The 24,087-nt window shown below is 42.8% G+C and overlaps 1 protein-coding gene across 1 annotated transcript in view; it reads left to right on the top strand.

The window, feature by feature from the left end:
- The window catches only part of LOC310882590 (uncharacterized protein), a 343,849-nt gene extending 322,713 nt beyond the window's left edge, over positions 1 to 21,136 (top strand). The window contains exons 44-46 of the mRNA XM_083801528.1: positions 4,324 to 4,442; positions 4,786 to 4,997; positions 6,572 to 21,136. The gene's annotated coding sequence lies outside the window, so the exon portion shown is untranslated. The remainder of the gene's footprint in view (positions 1 to 4,323; positions 4,443 to 4,785; positions 4,998 to 6,571) is intronic.
- The last annotated feature ends 2,951 nt before the right edge of the window (positions 21,137 to 24,087 follow it).

The following is a 24,087-nucleotide window of genomic DNA, read 5'->3' on the forward strand; positions in this document are numbered from 1 at the left end:
AACCTCCTAGACTGCTTTCTCTGTGCCGTGTTGTGCTTCCAGGATATGTCCGGGAAGTTGAAGTCCCCCACGAGGACAAGCGCCGACGATTTTGCAACTTCTGTCAGTTGCCTATAAAACTCCTCATCCGTCTCCTCATCCTGGTTCGGCGGTCTATAACAGACCCCCACCAGGATGCTAGCCTTGCCGGCCTTCCCGCGGATCCTAACCCACAGGGATTCAACCTTATCATTCCCAGCCTGGAGTTCCACAACATCAAAAGATTCTCTAATGTAGAGAGCCACGCCACCACCCCTTCTGTGCTGCCTGTCCCTCCTGAAGAGCCGATAGCCAGGCATACATATATGATACATATATGCATTTCAGTGCCATTTGCAGAGTCTAACTGTGCCGTATGAACACAATCCTAGATTAAGGGGAGGAAGGGGAGGAATAGAGTGGCACTGCTCCTCGAAGAGCAGCAGGAGATGGAAAATTTCCATGAATTCAAGTCTGTTTTCAGGCAGCCTAAATTCTACCTATGTTCTCGTGCCTAACATTATCCACAACGTATTCTAGACCTTCAGGGTTGCCAAACCAATAGGAAACCAAAGCTGAACTAGGAGAATTAGATGGAATACAGCTGTTGTGAGTCCACATGAGTTGTGTCCTTTGTAATCATGGAGCTTACTGGCAAAGCTATGTGAATAATGGACTATTTTTGTTTTTTGACAATTCTGAAAACATGCAGCAAAAATATTTGTAAAGAATGTTTGAGCATATTCAAAACAATCCAACAATCCATCTTCAAGCAGAGTGTGAACTGAAAAGCTGTCAGCTTTCCTTCTTGGTTTAAATGAAGTTTCACTTCATTTTTGTTCATTTAATTGTTTGTCTTAATTTAATTTTTCTTTAAATTTTAAGTAAGAACCCTGCAAAATTTGAAGTTGCTTTAAAATAATTATTCAAAAAGCACAGGTATTTGTTTCTGAAAAAAATGAAAACTAAACATTTAAATGTTTTAAAACTGTATTTACTGTTTGAGATTGTTATTTTAAACCATTAGATTTTGCAGAAAGTAGCACAGAATTGGGGAATATTTCCGTTGATCAGAAGTGGGATTTTGGCAAAATCTTTGCTATAACATTTCATCAGCTCTAGCCATCAATCTTGCCTCTTCTCCCTCACTGTGTAAGCTCTGTGGACACTACCAACAACAGTATTTGACTTGACTCAAGGCAGTGGCAGTAACACTTTTTGGTCCTTGCATGACCTGTACAAACAGGGAAAAAACGTTTCATCTTCTTGGACTCTTTGACTTTCTAAGGATATATAATGTAAAACTGTGCATGCTACAGCCAGAAAGGCAAGACAGTCCAAGGAGACAAGGAGATAATTAAGAAAGGAGTTTGTATGCTAGACATGACATACTTCATGTACTTCATATTTCTGTGTGAAACTGTTGGCTCACTGGAGTGTTTTGTTGCAGTCAGCATTGGCCAAATTGCTGAGCTGTGGGATTACACAGCCATAGGTGCTCTCTGCAGTAAAGTATGTTTGTTTGCATGCAGCCAAAAAAGGTGTCTGCGTGTCCATTCCCAAATGAAGAAATAGTACACCCTCCCTCCTCCTTGCAGTAAGTGTAGTCATCTGTTGATCCTCGTCTCAAATGGAGAAAGGTAGTTAAAATGATGGAAGCGAGGTTAATACATGGATCTTTTCTTGGAAATAGGCCAGTAAAAAAGAGCTAATGACCCCAAGGTGTGGAAGATGAGCAATTAAAATTCCTTTAGAACAAGGAGGCTGCTGGTGCTTTTCCATAAACTTAAGGTAAAGTCTGGGTTTGTGCTCGCTATCACATTTTAGTTCACAAAACTAAGTGTGTAAGTCACAAAATTTTTTGGGGAAGTGATTCAGTGAAATAATCTGCTGTTTGCCTAGGATCATCCACAGACGTGCTGGGACAGCGTGCAAAAATTTTTCTTTTTTTTAATAAGAGGTCAGTGGGATTGAATCAACAGTGACCATGTGAGACATGTTTGGTGCAAGTGATTCTCATGTGCAATTCATATGCTGTCCATTGAAAACACGAAGTTTGGAAAAAAAGGGACCTGTGTATCTGGAAAGCAGAAAGTTAATGCCTGGCAGAGCTCAGCTGTGAATGTCACATGAGAGAAAAGAAGAATGAATTAACAGTGAACATGGACATACTGGAAAAAGTCCAACAGAGGACCACTGAGATGATCAGGGGACTGGAGCACATCTCCTATGAGGAGAGGCTGAGAGAGCTGGTGCTGTTGAGCCTGGAGAACAGAAGGCGCAGAGAGGATCTTATCAATTCATATAAGTACCTGAAAGGAGGATGCAAAGAAGATGGAGCTAGGGTCTTTTCAGTGGTGCCCAGTGCTAGGACAAGAAGCAATGGGCACAAACTGGAACACCAGAAGTTCCCTCTGAACATCAGGAAGCGCTTCCTTACTGTGCAGGTAACAGCACTGGCAGAGGTACCCAGAGAGGGAGGTTGTGGAGATCTTCAAAAGCCACCTGGATGTAGTCTAGGTGCTTCAGGAGTCCCTGCTCAAGCAGGGAGGTAGGATCAAATGACTTCCAGAGGACCCTTCCAACCTTACCCTTCCTGTGATTCGGTGAAATCTGTGGTGCATCTCAAGACCAGATACCTCTTTTTTTTTTTTATTATTTTTCCACTGCACACAGAACTGTGAGGTTATTTTCCTTTCACAGATTGAGAATATGTTTCCTTTGAAAGTATGATTCCAAGTAGTTTAAGGAAAGAGCTTTTGTAAGACCTTTCCCACCCCTTTTTCCTACTTAAGACTTTTTTATCTTACTGTGGTATCCCAAAGGTTGGTATCCCAAAGGTTGTGTTGTGACTGATCTTTTTTATCCTTAGCGTAGGTTCTAAGCTCTCATCATGGTATAGCAGTATCTGACAGATGATGCCTTGTAATGGTGCAGTTGTGAGTAAATAAAAGAATTCTGGTCAAGACTGAGCCTTTTAGGAGAGCAGAGCTGTCTTTCTGCCGTGGTTATGGTGACAAATGTAAAACATTTGTACAAAGGGAATATATTGGTCACCAGCTGTTATTATAAGCCTTCCACATTACTTAATGACCAGAGCAGGCCTTAGGCAGCCAAGCAGGGGACTGTATGGCCCCTAAGTGCCTCTCACAGCCTTGTAAAACCAGAGCATGGTCTTGCCCTCTCTTATCTCTAATGCTACTTGCGAAACAAACATGCTGTATTTGGCCCGCTAACCATAGATGCAAACCACTGCAGAGCTTGAGGGTGTTTCATTAGAACTCCATTAAAAATGAACATTTTTTTTTTTTTAAATCAGAATTCACAGACTAAAACCTCGCAATATAAAACCTAGCTAGTCTCCTTTGCCTTCTTGTGGCTATCAGCATGCGTTGCTTTTAATCTGCAACAATTGAAACACTTAGGAGTGGCAGAATACTTTTACTTATTTATCTGTTTATTTAAACAGCTTTAAAACCTTGCACAAAGCTGAGCATAGGCTCGTGAAGAAGAACTAGCAAAGGCTTGGCGTGGCATTGTTTGGTTCTCCTTTTAGATGCAATTTTATCCATTGCTGCAGCAGGCTGTTCCTCTTTTAACAGCTAGGCTCTTCAAAACCATGTGCTTAGGATAGCTTATAAATTGCCAGCCTAGATACAGATGATTATGTCTGGCAGAATGTCTTTATGGTATTGGTGGTAAGGGAAAAGCATGTGCAGTGCTATTGAACGCTGCTGGAAATATGAGACCTGCCTGGTGCCTCATGCCATCCATGATCAGTGATGGTGGTTCTGAAGTGACAGCCTGCTTGATACTGGTTTTAAACTATTTTCCCTTAGAAGTGGCAAGCTTGATGGATATCTAAAACAAACTTTAAGAGAATTTAAGACAGATGAACTCTAGAGTTGTGTTTTGAGTTGAGACTATTAGAGCCTGGGGTAATTACATCTGAAAGCACCCCTGGCCTATACTAGCACCAGTTGTTAGTGAGGTATCTACATACAGATGCCAAAAAAGGGTCAATAAATGAATGAAGAAAGGGAGAATAGACCATTGCTTAAATATATTGGAAGATCAACAAAAACTTATGAGGGCCTGCTGTCGTCAGGAGCCGGGTGAAATGCAGGCGAGGTGTTCTCCGTGGTGTCACTCATATTTCCGGGAAGCAAGTGGCAGTAAACCAAAGTCACCACGGAGCCAAGTTCATCGCTATGGTTTGATGAAGTGTCCAGGTTCAGCACAGATAACCTCAGCCTTGCAAATTCGACACCCTTAAACTAGGAAAATATATTCTTTTTCATTCAGGAACTATGAATCTCACCTGCTCTTTCAGCCACACAACAAATTGGACAGACAGAAGGGGCCACATTCTGAGAAGTTACGTTTAACTCTGCTCACCTAAGCTGCATTTGGAAAGCAGGCAGGTATGAAAGTTCAATAAAAATTTGCACTATTGGGATAATAGTATGGAGTGTTTACAACTGCTTTCTTTTTACCATCTTTCTTTTACCACGATGAATTGAGAATTCAGAATCTTAGAATACTTGGCAAACAGATAACTTCAGCATCTTTTGGCACACTCTAACCTAATCATACTGAAAAATTGTGTTTGATCTTTATTCTCTAGGGTACTACTTGCTTATGTATAAACAAATTCACATTTTGAAATGAAAAGTTGATTGTACTAGGAAAAAAAAAACCTTTAAAATGTTTCTGCAGCTTTCAGATAATTATTTTCTCTCTCTATTTTTTTTTTTTTTTTTGCAGTTGGATAAAGCATCAGCCTAATGTGTTTCTGTGAAGAGTTTCAGAGTTGGTATTTCCCAGAGAAAGAAATATTTTGGTGCACTTTTTCCAGCTTTTGCTACCTGAGGGTATGCCGACCCAGCAGACCCAGCTGCAGGCTTCAGGAGCCACTCACATCATGACCTGAACTGTGAGGCTCAGCTGTGCTTTCCTTGATGTTCAGCACGGTACAGGTACCCAGTTTTAACAGCTCTGAAGGAGTTACAGTGCCTAACTGTGTTAGTGTCATTATGTAGCTCCATTTTACCTCTTTAATTCCTGCTTTTCTCAGTTAGGAAGCCCATTGCCAGGGTACGGCACAGGGTGCTGAGGCTGTGACCTCTCTCCTGTGCCTTTAGGACGGGCTCACACCGGTGCCCGGGCACGCCGGCTCTGTGCGGCACGGCTGATGAAGTGAAGGGACCACGTGCTGCTGGCTCTGAAGTGAAAACAATCACTCTGAAATCTCAGAGCTTCCTTAGAAATGTAAAAAAATGGGGTGGGAGCATAAGTTAATTGTGCTTTTACACACTGTTATACTTGTCACTGTGCCAGACTCTACATTTCTTCCAAGGGTGAAATGAAAACTCCAAATTCATGTGGTTATGAAACAATTTCAGTATGAGCACTCAGCAAAGAATTATAAAGTGGGAAAGACACAGTCCTGTGTCTCAGCTGGTTGAGAAGGGCATGAATTGATCAAGGCTTCTTCCAGCTTGGAGGAGCGTTCTGGAGTGTATTGAAACCATTCTGCATCTGTATGTTGAGTGTATATAAGGTACTAAAGAAAAGCTGATTCGTTATGACAATTCTTTGATTAGGAGATGAGGCAACTGGCAGAAGGCATCACTGTCACTCCAAGAAATCTCATTTCTTTGCAACTAGAAATTTAGGAAATGAGTCTGGTTTGCCCTGATTTACACCAGAATAAACTCATACATTGGGAACATGGCAAGAAATCACTGGCACTGGAGGGCGCTCCTAAAGAAAAAGTGATCACAGGGGGAGACCTTGATGAACAAGGACCAAACACCATTTTTTCTGCCTGCAGTAACGCTGCCTGAGGTACCTGAAAGTATTTGTAAGCTAAGCTGGGGTCAGCCCCACTTTGTGTTACTTCTGAGACTAAGGAAGTGCAATGCCAATTTAAAATCAGGTTTACTCTTGTGCTTCCATCCTGACCACATGTGCTTCACTGAGGCTGGAATTACAAGGTCAGTCCTGATTTGCATCACCGTGAAAGGAGAACCAGTCCCAAATAACTGTCTCATTGGACAAGTAGTGTTTTGCTTATTTTTGTTATTAGAGATGAGTCAAAGGGCAAAAAAGTGCTGAACGATGGGGTCAAAATACCCTGAGGCCAAATCAAAACTGGAGCCAATCCATGTTAAAAACTTGAGTGTGTCTAAAGTTAGCACATTTGGAGCTGCTCTTGTAGACACACAAATCCACATCCTTGAAGATGCTTGGTAGCCTAACTCCCCCTTGGGTGCTTAACTCCCATTGATAACACCATGTGCTAATTTGGGCACCCAGGTTTCCATGTAATGTTCTTACTATGAAGAACAGTTGGTCCTGAGGGAAAACATTTACATAGATGACAGCTATTTGCGGGAAAATGAAAAGTACTGGGTGAAAAAGGAGGTTTTGACATTGTGTGAAATATGGGGTTTACACACAGTAGTTTTTGCTGTGTGTATATAAATGGGTGATTTAACATATATTGATTCACACCCCATTTGTAAGTGTCTCATTTATTTATTTGCAGAGATGTATGGAAACCATGGTTTGAAAAGCAGTTTGCATAACATCTGGTATGTCAACAATGTAACCTTTCAATTTACTCGTTGGCGAAAATGTCAATAGAGCGAACCTGAACTCAGCATTGGTTTACACAAATTTCCTGGCAGACAAAGCAGGAATGATTTGCATGTCAGTGTAAGTGACACGTGCCCTCCAGTTTTGAGGAGCTTACACAGCTCAGAGGTATAAACAGCACAGAGCACATGGTTGGTTCCTTACAGACTCATGCTGGCAGCACAAACTGCATGTATTTGTGGGGTGTGAAAAGCTATCGCATTTTGACTTCCAGTTTTTCAAAAGTGGCTTTTGATTTTTCACTGCAAACGCTTTTTTTTTTGTTGTTTTTTTTTGGACACAGAAAAAAAAGATAACAGTAAAATTGTAGACCTAACGGTGGCTTAAATCCTGTTAGTATGCAATCCACAAGCATATTTTTTCAATTACTTTTACAGCTTATGTGTTTCCTACAGGCAAAGATATTGTACTGGGATATGAGAGAGGATTCTTGATTGCTGTTAATCATACACCAACAGAAATAAAACAATGGTATATTATTTACACCTCTTACATTGCTGTCTGTATGAGACAGGTCACATAAGTCATGTCCGTGACTTGTTGCCACACTTTTGAGGCAGAGAAGTATTAAATGCTGTTTGAACTGACTAGCAAAAAGAATTTCCCTGAAACACAGAATCAGTCCATCGATGGCATCAGACGTTCTTGCTTGATGGGAGGGAGCCAAGGCCTCTACAGAGAAGTCACTGCCCAGTTCTTCTCATCAAACTACGCATGTGAAAAGGTAGGAGACCTGGTTTTAGAAAAATGCCTGAGTCGGTGTTGTTCCAGCACATGAAGTGACACGAGTGGTGGCTGGGAGGACAGGTCTCGCCTTCCTCCCCTCTTCCTTCCTCTCCTCCACTGGCACCCCACCCCAAAGGTCTGCTTTGCGTTAGGGATTTCAGTCGAGATACCAAAAAAAGGTGGGGGATGGAGGGGAAAAGGAGACAGTTATTTAACCGGTTTGTGTATGCTTTAAAAGAAAAAAAAGAACAAAAAGAACAGATGCTATCTGTTTCCCATTGTTCTGCCCACACTATCCGGTTTGGATTTGATTTGGGTGGTGTATGTGCATGTGTATGAAGGAGGGAGGGAGTCCCGGGGAAAGCTTTGTCCAGCTATTATTGCCTGATAGCTTTAAAAAAATAAAAGCCTCGTATGACCCCACACTCTAAGCTAAGAAAGACTCAAGACTGCAGTGCAGCACCCCTGCCCTGCAGTTTAGACAGATCTTGAGATGCTCTCAGATTTCCCAAGATTCTGTGATCTGATTTTTTTTATCACTTCTTCAAAAATCACATTAACTGGGCAAGCAGTTGTGATTATAATGAGATTTAAGTGAAAGTTTTTATTGAGCCATGGCATGCTTTAAGCAGATATGCAAAATGAACAAGCTCAGTGTTTATCTAGCAGATAAGATGCATGTGAAACTGCCAGAGAAAGTCTCTGTAAAAGTTATGGGAGAAGGAAGGAAGTGATGGGCAGTATTAGGTAGGGGAAAGCAGGGCAGGAAAGGAGAAGGCAGGTGAGAAATGTTTGTATTTCTTGAGAGGTAATCACAGAATGGTGTAGGTTGGAGGTTATCTGCTCCAACCCCAAAATACTTTAAGTGTTCTAGTTACATGAAGGAAGTGTAGCTGAGGACTTTATTGGCTGATGTTGGTTTTTTAATGTGCCTAAACAATAATAACAAAAACCCTATTAATACGTGAATGGCGCTGAAGTTTATTTATTTACTTACTGAGTGGCATGGGACTCCTGCAGAGTTTTCCCTCCAGCTGTGTCGACTCAGGACCCTGCCTGACAGGAGCTCTGTGTAACGTTTCGTACAACACAGAGCATAATTTAGAGTCCCGGGCACACTTCCCACTGCATTAAAATCAGATTGAGTTCTCACAGGTCACGTTGCTGGCCTAGATGGTACAGTCCTCTATGGGTCTTTCCCCTTTCCTCTTTTTGCTGCGCATTCATTCTTTTTCTTCAGCTGGTTTGGAAAATGAGGTCACATCTGAGTTGGGTCCCTAATCCCATCAAGTTTCTTTGCTCTGTAGCCAAAACCTGCCCAACTCTCTTTCTCTCTACTGTATTTTCCCTGCAATGTTAACTTGCTCCGCTCCTTGTTTACACAGATGGAGGCTACACGTTTAACTGCAAAAACAAAAGTACATAACTGCATCTGCATAACTTCGGCACAAGCGTGCAGCCTCCTCTCTGTGACCCCTGTTTCGCAGCCTTAGGCCAAATTTTAGCTTCTTGGCTTCAGAGTCCTGGAAAGATGCGAAGCCCTTGAGCACCCACTTGACTGCTCTCTTTCATTTTAATGCTTTCTTATCTTTACTGCTTTTCCATGCTTTGGACTACTGACAAAGCAAGAAAGGGCTTCTCAGGCTGAAAAAACGACATCATCACCTAAGCCTCCTTCTAATGCATAGCTGTCAGACATTGTGCATGCACACGGGTTTTGATGGAGATACTGAGCCTGGTATTCAGGCACTGCACAGAGCCCAGTGGAGCACGCTCGTCCGTGGAGAGCAGAGCTTCTTGCCTTGTTACTCGCCAAAATGTAGGAGGGCTGGAAGCAAGGCTTCTGATAGCGGGCGTTTGGAGGGGAAGGCTAGCAGCTGCCCCCATGCCCAGGAGGTTTCTTTCACTGGTGCTATGAAGGCAAACAGCAGTGACTTAGAAGAGGGTTTGGTCTGATTGGAAATGAGGTGCAGAAAAGAATAACAAAGAGGGGAGAAATAGAATAGGGCAACAGTTAGTCAGAGGAGAGGTTGGTATGAGCTTGAGTTTCATTTTAAGGCTCTGATTTATCTGAGCTGAGGATGGCATCAGCTGAAATTCAGAATGAAACTAGGACACAAACTTAATTGCAAAACCAGTTGAAACCACAGGATTCAGTCAAAGAATATTCTCACTCATTTGAGGCTGGCATAGGGTTTCACTCTGAGCTTCAGCAGGAGGTTTTGGGGCCCCCAAAGCAGATTCAGGGGGTTAAAATTCAGTTGTTTTCTCAAATTCAGCCCTGGACTAGCAGAAGTATTGAGGGGGATGATTGCAGAGCAGCCACATGAGCAGGAGTGACAACTGGCTGGCACACTGCTTTTCCACCTAACAGTGAAATACGCAGGGGATATTTCGTAACTGTTAGTGTAAACAGATATGGTCATCCTAAAATACCTCCATTCAGTGCCATGACAATGAGTGACACCAAAAAGCCTAAGGTCAACAGCTGTTTCTCTTGCAAAAAAAATGATCCAAGAACCTCAGACCTACTGAGACTGGCCGGCCACAGTGCTTAAGCTGTTCTCCTAATTGTCAACTGGTGATGGCTGATTCCTGGAAATAACCAGAGAGAGAGAAGCCTGTTCCTAACATGAGCAGACTTGTGGTTGTGTTGACAAAGCCAAAACAACAGCTTGGAGCAAGTCATTCCAGCAGTATCATCCCCTCGCCTGTCGCTGTGTCTCTGCTGCTCCCTCAGAGAATATCTTCTGCTGAAGACATTTATCCCACTTTGGATTTCTCCCCTCCTGCCACTATACTCTTTTGTTTTGTTTTGCTTTGTTTTGTTTTCTCTAAAGCCAGGCTTTTACTGAATTTCAGGAGCCCAATGTGTACTTTCTCTGTAGTTTTGGCTCTTGCCTGACTCCCTCGTTACGACAGGGACAAAGACTTGCAGGGGAGATGCTGCAGAGCTTTTGGTTCCTTTGTATTTACTTTACATTTTTTTGTACTTTTTGTATTTAGCAAAGCTGAAAATGTCTGAGGTTGAGAGACATGTTGTCTTCAGACCTAAACTTTGTGCACTGAAGCTGAGGGCCTGGTGCAAAGCCCCTTTGTATCAGGAAAGTGGGTGCTGCTGAGCCGAGCCAGGTTTCTGGTGGTGCATTGCCTGCTGGAATGGCAGAGAGGTGAATCCTGCTGCTGGGACAGACGAGCAGCTAAAACATGCAGATTGTTATGAAACGTGCAGATTTTTTGGTGCCTTTGGTGTTTGGAGCCTATGGGAGTGAAACCGGACTTTTCACTTCTGCTTTTCATGTGCGTATTTAGGGCGATGCATGTATGGTGTGGAGTTTTGCAATAAGTAGATTTCCCCATCAGGATTAGCTTGTTTCTTTGCCTTTACAAGGGGTAAATGGGCATCACTTCTGGGCAAAAGATACAGTATTATATTGGGGGGAAATCCAAGTAAAATAGTATCTGAATGTTATTTGTTTTACAAGCAATGACATGTTGGTGTTTATTATTTCTGAAGGCTCTTTTGTCAATCGGACATTGAACAATCGTGACATCTGTTGCAAGTTATTGTCCCCCAGAGTCATTTCACACAGTTTGGAGTTTGCTTTTTTCATCCACCACAAATAAAGCCTGGAATGATCTCCCTGTCCCCACAGAGTTGAGCGGGAACCTCCTGGGAAAACACTGCAGGCTCCAAGAAGAGGTTCAGCAGAAGCAGGGGGCTGAGTACATCCATGGGGTTGGGTGGTGAAACCCAAAATCTGAACCCCGCTGAGGTCCACAGGAGACGATAAAACAGTTGTTTCATGAAAACAAAAACAAAGATCTCAACCTTCTGAACTGCTGTTCGGGTTCCAGGCTGTGTCAGGGATGCTCATGTTGGTGTCTGCGGGTTTGCGCCTTGTTGACACCTCCAGCGCTGCTGCAGGGAGCCAGTAGGGCCGCAGCCAAGGCGGCTTTCCCTTTCAGCCCATCTGCCTTTATCAGGGAAGAAATACTGTCTGTTTGTTTAGGTGAGGTATTAGTCTGCCCCCAGAGCTCCAGGTCACTGTAAATGTAGCACAAGCCCTATTTCCTGTTAGGAAAGGGGAAAAAAATATGCCTGTGAATTATCTCTGATGTGCTGCCAATTGTCAGAGAAGATTCAATTTGGTGGAGAATTACTGTGCTCTTAAAGAGCTGCACTAGTGACGGAGATTTAGGGCAGCTACTCCTGCCAGAAATGGGAGATTTGTCTTTGATCTCCATAAAGCCAGCGTGGGGACTGGTGGCCAGTTGCCCCCTCGCATTGCTGGAGGAGTGAAGGGGTTGGAGGGGAGGACGAAGCAGCACGTCAGGTTAATGGGACTCTGGTGGGACCCTCCATGTGGCAGGAGGGCAGGACGGGGACTTCAGACTAAGGCTGGTAGGTGCTGGGGCAAAGTTGTCTGCCCGTGCTCTGCTATGAAAAAGGAGAATATATTGGCATATTCTTGCCACCTACCCCAAAAGCCAGACCAAAAGAGACAAGAAGCTGCTGTGTGTGTGTGTGTGATGCACACGTGTTCCCTGACAATCCAATAAAGCAAATATGTGACCTGTGGAGTGACCCAGAGCTGCTACAACAAATAGTGGGGTAGATCACTCATTATTTTCCTTTCTTTTGCATTTCCTGGATCAAGGCCAAATTCAGCTGTCATCAAAGTGGGGAATGTCTTCCACAAATGCGGCAACAGGAGGACGGGCAAACTAGATCGACACATTTGGTCTGTTTTATGATAGGAAAAAATACTGACAATGAAGCTGTTTCCCCTTATTTGTCATTCTGTTTACTGCGAAGAGTAACAACATTTAAATTTAGGCCTGGGTGAAGGCCCAGTGCCCTTACAAAGGTTAATGATGACAGAGTAGTCCAAGCAACATCTTTGCCTTCTGAAGCATTCATCCTCCAAACTTCTTTGTGGCAAAGAAACTGAAGAAAATATGTCTATGGACTACATCCCATGAACTTTCCCATATGTTGACTGGATATCAAATAGGCACTTTGCAACCTGGCATTCGTGGTGTGTTAGTGTGCCAGTGCCGAGGCTCCCACGGAAGAGACCATCTTTTTCTTGCTAGCCTTAGTGGCAGAGTACTCGTTAAATAAAAGCTGTGCAATCCATAAAAATAACCCTCAAGACGCCCGATTTTTATTTAGCGTACTACTGCAGACAAACAATGGCTTGCTCAATGGTTGGAGGGAGACCAAAAGAAATGCAGAAAAGCAATTTGGAAGAAGGCAAATGCTATTTGGTCCATTTGGTCCCCTCTCCTAGTTGCTGTCACGAAGCTGCTGGGGTGATTCGGGTGTGATCCACCTAAAGCCTGACCCTCTGGTTCTCTCCCCCCAGCATGGACCAGAAGGCACACTTTAAATGCTATCTCTCAATCTATGGGCCCTCGCCCTGGTAATGTCTAAGCATCTCTCTGAATCAGCAAGGGCACGCCTAACATCAGCAAAATTATCCTCCCTGCGGTCCTTTGAAATCACGTAGACACCTCCTGTGCTACCGTCCAGGCTTCCAGGCGGAGCCGTGGAGATCTACCAAATTCTCTGGAGCTGTTTTTATAATTCATCAAGGTTCTGCCGAACGTGCTGGAGCTCAGCGGGGTGGGAGGGCCTGAGCCCAGCAGGTGCTGGGTCACAGCGCGGTGATGCACAGCACTCCTGTGGCCACCCCCGCGGGATGTTCCCGGCCCTTCGGCTTCCCCCAGGAGTGCCTTGTGCTGCAGGAGGTACAGCGACTGCTCCTAGTATAAATACCTGTTTCTGTCCTTTTTTTTTTTTTTTTTTTTGTGCCTCTGTGTTTCAGAGTAACTCTGTTGAATTTGGAGGAAAAAAAATCATAAAAATGCATCATTTATTTCATCAAATGTTGATTAACAGAGATGTAGGGCCAAAAGCCAGTGCTGCAGTCCAAAACCAGATGTCTACAAGGTGGTGACTTCTCTGTGAGCCATCGCAATCATTGCATTGTGCCAATCTTCCTCCCTCCCTGTCCCTCTCCCCCTCTCAGACATTTGTTGTCACCATCCCCACCTTTTGAAGGAGCTGATCAGCTGATGATTTCTCTCTTGTTCCATCTACCATTTGCTGCTGCCTCCTAAACTTGTGCTATTGTTAGGATCCTCATGCTTTCCATTATTGCATTTCTGCTACAATATTATATACATATATACACATGCACATGCACACAAATATTGAGGGAAGCAAGTGATGGGGCATCAGATTTACACTAAATGAAGGTGGGAGGGTGTTAACAAGAGAGCAAAATGGTAGGCCAGGTCTCTCTTTCCATCTCCCTTTGCCTATGTTCTGAAATCTCCTTTAGAGGTGTCTCTGTCTTTCCAGTCACTCTAAATCCTGTTAGACCCTTTTGTTGTTTTAGTCAACTGAAAAATATGCCATTATTGCTTGAGGAAGTTTTTGAGATCCCTTTCGAAAGGGTAAAATGGACTTAATCCGTTTCCTGTGTGATAAATACATTTTAAGCTTCTTGGTCTGTCTGCACCAAAGATGTCAAAATTTAATGCTTTAAAATCAATGTAAGTGATTGATCTTTTAATATACTTTTCAGCCTAACACTCTAAAATACTTTCTTACAGCTTAAAAACACATGATTGCAGTAGACCAGTTCTGTTCAGATGTAGGTGGACATACATGAAATACCCAGGGAAAAGGTATCTGCTACAAGTGTCACGAACTGTTGGGTAAAATAGCTATTACTCACCAAATCTAGGATCTTGTTCCTGGGGAAAAGATAATTTCTCCTGAAAACATCTGCAGGGTAAAGTTTATTCACCTCTGTCAGCCTGAGTAACAAAGTAAGGATGTTGTAATAAATGATGGCAGGGGCTGAAAAAGATGTAAGAGGATGGAGAAGAAATCATTAATCCGCTGCACCAACTCTGCTGCATCTGATAACACCCAGCAGATACTGGACTGCCAGCACATCACTTTTATCCATAGGTTTATCTCCTCATGGGCACTGTTTGTTTGCCTTGGTTTTGGTGGTTTTTGATTTGATTTGTTTTGTTTTCTTCTTTTTTGTATTTTTGTTTGTTTTTGTTTTTCTCCAGCAGCTCTTAATCTCGTCCCTTCTATGACAAGAGTCACATATACAGGAGAACCCGTCTTTGGCTCTTATCTTAGCATCTTCGTCTCCTGCAAGAGTAAGGATTTCCTAAAAGTCTGTCCCTGCTTCTCCCCTGAGTGCATGCTGCTGCAGCTCCATAGGTAGCCCACGGAAAACAGTTTAACAAGGTTACCACGGTGTCACGCTGAAAGTAGCCAGCAATTCTTTTCAGTTTATTATTTGTGCTGTTAATTATGACCTGGAAATTTGTATCGTTGTATAACCAGATGTCAGTTTCTTCAGTTCCTACAAAGCGTCTCTTTTTTTCCCCTTCCCCCTCCTTTGCTGGCTATCCGGAGAAATGAAAAGCCCACAACGTGAGTTCATGCTCCTAACAAGATGAGTATTGTCAGGAATATACAAGCTGTGGTTTTTTCGTTCTGAATCCTGAAAGTGAAGAAAAAAGAGCTTTGATGTATCCAAAGCTCTGTTATTCTTTTTCCTTCTTTGAGCTAATAAAAGGTATCATTATATTATCACACTTGTGTCCCTTCCATGTTTGTTCTGGCCCATATTCTGCTCTGCAACAAGAACATAAAACATCCCATGAGAAACCCTAGGTTAAGTTTATTTGGCTTTTTTTTTTTTTTAAACCTATGTTGTAATCAGTATTGTTTTGCTAACTTAGTTCACCGAGGTAGTTTTTGGTAGAGGCAAAGATTTGCTTAAGTGGCCAAAAAGAAAACACATATGACTGGTTTATGCCTTGCCACCCTGAATCGTAATGCTTTGTTTATTATGACTTTGGGCATGTTTTATTGGCAAGTAGAGAGGTCACAGCCTCACATTTAGAACCTGTATTTGTGCTTTACGGGTTCTGGGATTTGAAACCACAAGCAGCCACTGAACTTTTGGCTGCCTTAGGTAACAACTGCATGCTGTGACCAAGCGGCCAGACCAGGTCATCTCCACTGTGCTCAACCTACTGCAATCGGAAGTGTGACACTGCTCAGGGACCTCTGAAAGAGCAGACTCCCAGCCTCTTGCCCTTTTAATATTCCTAATTTCTGAGCTTTCTAATTAACCTTTTATTTTGGAAACGGATGGTACTCCGTGTTTTCATACCCCACCTGGAAAACACTTCAAAGATGCGCCCACCTTCTGTACTGATGGATCCCATGGTAAGAATGGAATAGAAGAGTCTCCTTTCTACAGGTGGGAAACTGTGTTTGGGATCAGCCTGAGCCTTTGTATTTCCAAAGGAATCAGTGACCAAACCAAGGCACCTTCACTTCTAGGGTGGTTTTTTTTTTTTTTAGCCTCAGACAGCAGTGCCGTGGTGCTCAGTGAGAGCAGTCACATTGCCAGGAAACACCGGGAAATGTAGCAAGCTTGGAGAGACTTGAGACAGGTTTGCTTTAAATCTGTATAAAACAAAGGGGTAAAAATTTCTCATACAAAGCATTTAGTGATGTGATCGATGTTAAGGTGTATGAAGAACAGCCATGTGCTAATTGTTGTGCTGTTTAATTTGAAAGATGAGCAATTATAAAAAAGCACAAACATGTATTTACTGCAATCAGTGAAATTGCAAAGTTCCGCCCTGGATGCTGCATGTTCAGGTGTTCTACTGCGATGTGTTTCATGTACAGCCTGAGTCTGGGATACTCAAAATGAACTCAAAGTGAAGTTTTCTGTCACATTCATTGTGCGTCCATGGCAGATGCCAAATTTGAAGCAAGATCTAAGAATAAATGAAATCTCATTACCCTAATGGTTTGTACCTATTTCAAAGTGGGGTGAACTGAGGTGCAGAGAATTTGTTTGCATTATGTCTCTCAAGAGACAGAAACCCACAGGCTTACAGCGAAGCTACAACAAACAGGCACCATTGGCCAACATTCACTCCAACATCTCCTTTAGATATTTCCAAATTTAGCATGTTTAGTTTCACCCCTCCAGACTATGTCTGTTAAATACCATTTTTCTTCAGGGCCTTGCTGGGATGAGGATAAGAACTGTGTTATTCTGTAAAATCCCTGTGTGGATAGCCTGGTTCAGTTTTCACCTCCATTGTTTTGCTCTAGATAGCATGGAGTGAGGTACTGAGCATCAGCCCTTTAACCTCAGTCTTTCTCTCAGACAATGAATGCAGTGAAATTTGTCTTGTGGTCCCTTCAAATGTAGAATTATTACATTATAAATACAACAAAAATACACAATCTTCTTGCCAGGATGTATCTTTTTTTCTTCCATTCTCTGTGATTTCAGTGTTATTTTTTTCATGGTCATTTACTAAAAATATATGCATTCGTCCTACATACTTCAGTATCCAGCTTCAAGACTTCTCGTGGTTTCCCCAGGATTACAAAACTATTCATAGCTTAGTCCTCAGGGAGAAGATACAGCTGAAAGCTGCCCGAGGAGGGAGGTGGCCCCGCTGGCCCCGTAAGGACAGGTACAGCGTCGCTTGATGTCCAGGACTCACTGGAGGGGCTTGGGGATCGATGAAGGAAATAATGATTCCTCCACGAGGTACTCCGGTATTTTGGGTGCTCCTAACCTTACTGCTGGTTTCACAAGCTTCTGAAAACTGAACAGTGTAAAGTCACAAGGCAAAGTATGAGATAATGTATAAACGGATTAAAGAAATGGTTAAAAGCATCAAGCTGTCCCAGTGTGTGGACTTCGGAGGGGGAAAGAGACATATTAGAGAACATGCATAAAGTGTGTTGTCTCCTGACAAGACTGTTGGCAACTGGGGATGCCAGGGAAATACGGTGCAGTACAACGGGGGAGCACAGTACTGTGTAGCAGTGAAAGATCTTTTTTTGTACAGATGGGAATATTTTTACATTTGCCCCAGTTCTCGCTGCCTGATAATGGTCATTTGCCCATCAGCCCGCAATGGGAAAGCTCTTTCCACCAGTCCGTGTACATTGGCAGCAATTCCGCTTTCCGCTTTGAGAACAACCCGCTCTGCTACCAGCAGAAGCTGTGAGAGCTTCGCTTTGTTTGTTTTTCTTACCCCCCTACGAGGAGATCGTTCCCGAAAATGCTTATAACCGATTCTCACTTCAGGTATATGTTCCTCTCGTGGCTTCTTGAGCTGCGGTCTGTGGAGTATGAATAGCACATGAAGTCATTCCTGCTGATACCCACAGGGAAACGTTAGCAAAGCGTGCAACAGTTGGCATGTCAGTGGGGAAGGGCAAATGCACCACATTGCCCTCTCTTTATCAAAGCTGGTTGTAGAGTACAGCTCTGGCAGTTGGGTGTTTGCAGATTGGTATCTCTCATCTGGTTCCTTTTGTTTGTTTGTTTGACTGATTGATTGTTTTTCCCCTTCCTTATTGGAGCATATTCATTTATCCCATCTTTTTTCGATTCCATTTCAGGCCTGATCCTGCGAGCACCAGCTGGCACAGTTGTGCAACCCCTTCTCTCGTGCCCAACGTGCATGTGCTCATGCCAAAGCAACCACCAGCCCTGGCCCCAGCGGAGCGCTCTCGTTCCTCCTTGCTGCAGGGCAGTGCTCCCAGACGTGTGCAAAGAAGGGATGACAATTTGCTGGCCTGGAAGGGGACCAAGCGCGTGTCTCCTGGGTAAGCCGGCTTGCACGTTAAGTGGAAACTTTCATTATTTACCAACCAGACAAAATGATTTTGCTATTGACAGAGGCTTCATTATGTCAGCCATTCCGTTCTTTGAAAACATGTACAAAACAGAGAGAGAGTGGTGGCAGGGAGGGGGAAATTCCATTTCTTCCTAAATTGAGTGGAAACATCTTCAGGAAAATTAAAGAAAAACCCGAGAGGAGGAGAAGAGCAAAAGAAATAACTGTAGCCAAAGCCACTTTCCTTTTTCTTTTTCAATCTCCTTTCCAACATGCTCCTGGTAAAATCATTACAAAGGCCGTTTATTTTTAAAATTGAAAGATTGGGGAGAGTCATAATGAGATATTATGTGTAAAAGTTGCACATAAATTTCCTTCTGTCATATTTTGGGCTCGCCTAACGCATCCCCTTGGCAGGCCTGAGGGAAGCTGATCGCTTTAGTATAGATTGTGTGTGCTTCAATAATATTGCCCAAGGACAGAGCTACTGGGTGGCTGAGTTGGCTACATGCTGATTTAAAAATTAGCTGGGCTTTTATTGGCCACAGCAAATTGTTCTCAAAAAGAGAAAAAAAGTTTTATACCGAACAGAGAAGCATGTTTGGAGCAAGACTCCTCTCCTTTGTCTTAGGGAATGTAATTTTTCACTCACTGGAGCGCTTTTTGTTCTTTCTCACCTTTATGGAAAGCTGTGGAAGAAAGGTGATGTGCCTGGGGTGTGTGGTATAGAGGAAAAAGTCCTACATTAAGTGTTTGGGCTCTGGAGTCTTTCCTTAGGGATCTCTCCACAAAGATCTTAAGGATATGGACACAACATGACTCTACAGCCTGGTCTCACTCTCAGGTCAAAGGGATGAAAAGCTCTGTCTTCCTTTTTTAAGCAAACGGACACAAAATGCCATAAATTTACTACAGAAAAATCCTAAATTCTTTTAGGTACTGTGTTTGTGAAGTATTGTGAAATTTGCCATCACGTCTACAGTCTGGGATGTTTCCTTTTCAGTCACGGGCTTGTCCTCAATTTTTTTTTTTCTGCTGAGTTTGGTGGGCCCTGATTAAGGTTTTATTTTCTAATTTGTATTTTGTCATTATTGTCCCCATCTCTCTGTTTCTGAGGTTTTAGCGCTTCCAGGATCTCAGTGGAGTGAGGGTTCTCGGCAGCTGCCAAGAGCTGGGGCATTTCCTTTTCCCTTCCTTTCTTGGCCTAAACCAGAAACTGGTCTTCAAGGAGGATAAAGACCATCAAAGTGCACAAAAATAAATAGTAATTCATAACGGTCTTTGCTAATATTCTTAATTTAGAGCTCTGGAGTCCAAGTCCTAGCCACATCTCCTCTGTATTCCATTTTTATGGAGCACTTGACCTATTTACTCACTTTTTGACCTAGTAGATGAAGAAATATAAGATGGAAAAGACATGACCAAAATGAGAGGTTTAAATAAGGAGCTTTTAGCGTGGGAGAAGGCCAAATTCACTGTAACTGTAAACATGTTTTTTTGACATGATCCATATCTGAGTACCCTTATACTTTGGGCAAATTTGAGTGAATCTGAGCTTTGCATTCAGTCTGTGTCTCAGTCCTGTGCCAGACAAAAACCTAAAGTGGAACTTGGAAAACCAATACTTTATCTCAATTGCTTCAGATAATCGTCCTCTGAACCAAACCTCCCAAGCTCGTCCCATTGGGAGTTACACTTAATTAAATTAAGATTTCACTTCTCTTCACCGATATCTTCATCTCTGGGTAGCAGCCTTGGGCAAGGTTGAAAGTGAAACTTGCTTCCTGTGCTTCAAGGCAGCTTTGTCTAAAACTGACTCCAGAATCAAAAGCACCATGTGCAGCTATTAAAGCACTCTCACCACAAGCTGCCCTGCCAGCATTTCTGAATACCTGGTTCCTACAGGTAACCCAGCGCGCTTTCATCTTGTCTGAATTGTGAAAGAACGCATCAGGGTTTATTAAAGAGTTTGTGTTGTTAACGTGTCATACATCATGCCATTAATTAAGAGAAATTCCTTTTTCCCCAGTTGGGTGGCTGCATAACGCTGCCAGCATGTATATATTATCCATCTCTCCCCACCCTGGCCTAACCCAAGCGCTGCATGGCTGATTGTACCCCAGAGAAGCTCCAGCTTCTTCAGGTAATTTGATTGCTGAGTCTCCAAAACCAACGAATTAAAGAAACCTCCGTGCTGGGCTCTGCTCCCCTTGTAATTAGTACCAGAGCAAAGTGGGGTGCGGTGGGTGGGTACATGTGTTCCCAATCACAGCCCACACAATGAAAATGTTTTCTTTCTGGGACAATCTGAAGAAACCTCGTGGGGATTTGGGGCTTTTATATATATGTGTATGTAATAATAATAATTATCCTCATTAGAAAGCTAACTCCAAAGCTCAGCGACGTGCTTGAAAAATTGGTGGGAGAGCTGCCTGGTGTGCCGGGCACTAAGAGCCCATGCACGACCTCTCGCATCACTTGGGGTGCTCGGGGCAGCACGTTTGGGGATGGACACAGACTGTCCTTTGTCCTTCTCTTTTCCCACCATGGGCAGCACATGGAAAGTGGTTGCTTTTATAACATTGTTCCATCCTGCTTTGATCATGAAGGGTTTCATTTACCCAGGGTGGTCAAAAAAGCAGCACACCGTCACCCAGCAGCCCCCCAGCTCTCTGTGCTTCTCACTGACGCTGCCCCTCTGACTTCCTGGGGGCCAGGGACACATAATGGGACGCCGGGCTGTTACTGTACAGAGGGTAGCAATATTCTCCCTCAGACTGAGCCCTAGGGTATAATTAGAGCTGCTCTGGAATTTTTGTCATTAAAAGTCTTTTGGTTGGAAAATGGCAATTCTTTGAAAAAAAAAACTTCTTCAGAGTTAAAGGGAAAAGTTTCTTGTGTCAAAGAGGGACAAACTCTGGAATAACTACCAGCCTTGGTTAAAGGGGACCTGTGCTCAAGTCTCAGCTCCAGTGGAAGTACAGATTTACTGATATATAAAAAAAAAAAAAAACAACAGTAGTGTAAAATAGGGGTGAACTATTCTGTGCTCAGCCAGTACATGGGAAAAAGAAGATCAAATTGATCCTCCCTGTTTCAGCAAGGAATCTTATTTATCAGACTGTTTCCTATTTCTTGGGAAACGTAACCCAGTTTAAGGATATGTGTGGCACTCAGGATTTGTGTGGATCTTTTTGAAAAGCGACTTTGAAACCCTGTGCAGGGAGGGATAACCCTTCTTCATGTGCCCTCGCTGCGGAGAGGGAACTGCAGGTGAGCACGGGGCAGTTGTTAGTGGGAGAGCCAAAGCTCTCTGGTCACAGACAGACCCGGTTACCCAAACCATCTTGCAAACAATCAATAACAGCCTGGTGCTGTCATTGAATTGCTAACTCAGTTTGTGCACATTAACATGAATCCCACACACCACTAACTAACAATAACAGTTCACTCCGTCACAAAGATAAAACTGCTCCGCTGGAGGTGGTATGCCTGACCCAGTGAGCCATTAGCCTGCATACCACAACGAATAGCTCGCAGGCGAGCATCACTCGGTACCCAGCACTCATCGCAATGATCTAACGCTGCCTGAATGTGGCACTCCCAGGAGGAACTCCGGCATGCCAGTCGGTCCCATTGCCAGGAATGGCAGCGCTGCAGATATCCTACAGAAATGTTTTTCTCTAGGTCGCAACACGTCCTGGGCTGGATGGGGAAGAAAGGTGCTGGGAAAGCTGCTTGGAAGGCAAGTCAGGTTTCCAACCTGTATGCATTTATAGGAGACAGAAAATGAATAAATAAATAACCAGCGTAGACAACAATGCAACATACTTCATTACATTTGCTGAGTTCACTTCCTGAGCTATATATGCAAAAAAAGGCTTTTTTAATGAAGATTTTTGCTGCTGGTGGAGGACTTTGTTATATTACACAATTGCAGCTTCAGTGAAATCTAACCAGATTCTCTGGGAAAGGCTGGCTTTGATGAATGCTCAGATTTGGAAGAATTCTGGAAGAAATTACTGAAGTGGGACTTTTCAACATTTTCATAAAGCAAGCTTTGTTTCTTACTTGAAGGTGATTTTATCATTTGAAATATGAATAGCGGTTGTTTTTTTTTTTAGATAGGAAATAGTCAAATGCTGAAATAGTAAGTTTCTGAATTTCTCAATGTTTCTATAAACTGGATATAATTATTATATGTTATGTACAATTATATTATTGCAAAGTGATATATTTTTTAGATAAGATCTTTTAAAAGATCTGTTGAGAGAAATGTTTCAGAAATGTCAAGGTCTTGCATGCAAAAAAATCTCTTACCTCTTCTTTCGAGTATCATGTGCTTGAATGGCTGTTTTTTTTACATTTGGCTAAGTTTCCCATTGTAAGATTTTTAGTTTGCATTAAAAAAAGAACTAAAAAAAACCTTTGAATTTCATGTAGTGGCCACTGAGGACTTGTGCTACCAGCAAGCATTGCTAGGAGGTGCAAATCCAAGGAATCAAACAGGAAATCTACTCCTAGAACTTCACTTTCGAGGAAAGTCCAGAAATTGGAAGAGTGAGCAGATCCGTGAGTCGGTATTGCTGGGGCCTGGGCACTTGGTGTCAAAGGGAATGGAAAATGAATATCGGGGTGTGGGACAGTGTATCCAAGAAAACAGCCATGAGTGGTTGTTAGAAGAGAGAAGAAGGAAAGCAGCAAGTGTTTTCTTCTCTTGACTGGAGTTTGCATCAGTGCTGTATTCCCAAGGAGACTGGGAGGCTGGGCGAACCCTCCAAGAGATCAAACAGCAATGTCTGCTTTAGTGTTTTTTTTTTACTCCCAAATTCTTTTTATTAGAAACTCACTTAAAATAACCAAATAAAGCATTTCAGTTTATTCAGGCTAAATTTTAGCATAGGCTTCTGTGTACAGGAAGTGTCACTTCTGAGCTGAAATCACAAACGTGTGAACTCTGCAAACAATTGGCTTCTCTTTGTAAACTTTTCCCAGATAAAAATCGATTCATTTTTAGTAATAGTCTCTTCTTTCTCTGTTTCATTTTGTGGTAGTCTTTCTGATCTATAGCCAGGTCATCAGTTCACTGGTGTGGGAGTTTCCTTGTGATGTTTAGCTAGCAAATGACAGACAGATACCAACAGGCACACAGATTACCAAAACTTCAACTTTTAGGAAAGTTTTCACACCAAGCTTGTTTTGACTCATGTATATTTTAATCAGAAGCAGAACTTAGTAAACCTGAGTATAGCCTGAGCTGAACATCTCAAGCAACAGCCAGGCTCTGACTCTGAATCTGTCTGCAGCTGCTATTTACAACTGTGTCCATCATATCTCAAGACCAAATTGTAATTCATACCTGAGTACCTCTTCAGTGTGCACAGAGCTAGTATGAACTTTTTGCAATAAGGCCTCAATGCCTGGTTTAATCTGTCACTTTAAAACTTGGAAGCAAAATCATCTGAGTTGCATTTTCATAGACATAAAAAATGAGGCATTTCATACAGGCAAGGATATTTTCAGAAGTGTATGTGCATTGACCACCCTATTTTGCAAGAACTTTCGCAGGAAGGGCTGTGCAGATGGCCAGATAGGCAGTGAATAGACACTTTGGGAACATATTAACTGCTAGTGAGCATGTGGATTTGGTGCACTTCTTGTGTGCACAATTAACCACTCCAAAATTTTGACGACAAAGGAGTCATTATGTTTCTGAAAATGTTTATTGTATAAATATTGTCCTTTCTGGTTCAGTAGTGTATTATTCTCATTCCTTTTGTATGGTCATAAAACTATCCCTGTTCTTGCTTTTCCAAACTGGTGTAACTGGCATGTGGAATGCAACAGCTGGTTAACTCTGCAATGATCCAAGAGCAGCAGAAGACAAGGAGTGCAGAGGGGGCTGCCTTCTTCTGCCAAGCGTAGAACTAAGCAGCTGCTTTATATTTTCACATGAACAAAAATGTT

This window comes from Anser anser (genome assembly GCF_964211835.1).
Source record: "Anser anser genome assembly, chromosome: 16".
NCBI classification, from domain to species: Eukaryota; Metazoa; Chordata; class Aves; order Anseriformes; family Anatidae; genus Anser; species Anser anser.